This window comes from Solanum verrucosum, unplaced genomic scaffold (assembly GCF_900185275.1).
Source record: "Solanum verrucosum unplaced genomic scaffold, falcon-dt-bn FXZP01000113.1, whole genome shotgun sequence".
Lineage (NCBI taxonomy): Eukaryota > Viridiplantae > Streptophyta > Magnoliopsida > Solanales > Solanaceae > Solanum > Solanum verrucosum.
Window position 1 is genome coordinate 1,561,813 of NW_026020105.1, and position 856 is coordinate 1,562,668.

At 26.3% G+C, this 856-nt stretch overlaps 1 non-coding gene across 1 annotated transcript; it reads left to right on the forward strand.

The window, feature by feature from the left end:
- Positions 1–208: 208 nt before the first annotated feature.
- TRNAE-CUC (transfer RNA glutamic acid (anticodon CUC)) lies at positions 209–281 on the forward strand. Its single transcript has one exon. It is a non-coding gene; the product is annotated as a tRNA-Glu (tRNA).
- Positions 282–856: the final 575 nt, after the last annotated feature.

Genomic DNA, 856 nt, shown 5'->3' on the forward strand with positions numbered 1-856 from the left:
AGGTTTTGCTGGGTTCTTCTTCTTGTTATTGTAGATTGAGAAAAGGTGAACTCTACGGCAGCCAATTCCTTAGGCGACAGGCATTTTGAAGTTGATTTTCGAGTTCCCCAATGGATAGGAGTAGAAGAAACAGCTATTGTCGAAGCAGGGTTTTGACTCTTAAAATTATTGAACTTTATAGTATAAAATATTTTAGTTTAATAACAAATCCGTTGTAGTCTAGTTGGTTAGGATACTCGGCTCTCACCCGAGAGACCCGGGTTCAAGTCCCGGCAACGGAAAATTATTTTTTAAAATTTTTTACGTCATTTTTACATAAAATGGTTAAATCCTATAATTTCGGTATACAATTTTTTAAATATTATATCATTATTATATTAATTTAATAAAATTATTTTTTAAAATCTTTTACGTCATTTTTATATAAAATGTGTAAATCATATAATTTCAGTATTCAATTTTTTAAATATTATATCATTATTATATTAATTTAATTCAGAGTACTATAAGTTGCAATTCACACGTGTCACATAAATTATGATAAAGAAAGTAACATATATTATTTGAAAATTACGTTAAGGTACTATAAATCACAACTTAAAGTATTTAAAAATATATTAAAAATTTGATTAACTCTCAAAATTTCTCATGTGCCACATAAATTGGGACAGGGGAAATAACATATATTATTTAAAAATTACGTGAATTAAGAGTACTATAAATTGCAATATTAACAATTTTAAATATTTTAAAAAAAACATACTGAAAATTTGATTGAGTTCAAAATTTCACATGTGTCACGTAAGTTGGGGAAGAGTGAGTAACATATTGTTTGAAAATTACGTTAAAAGTACTA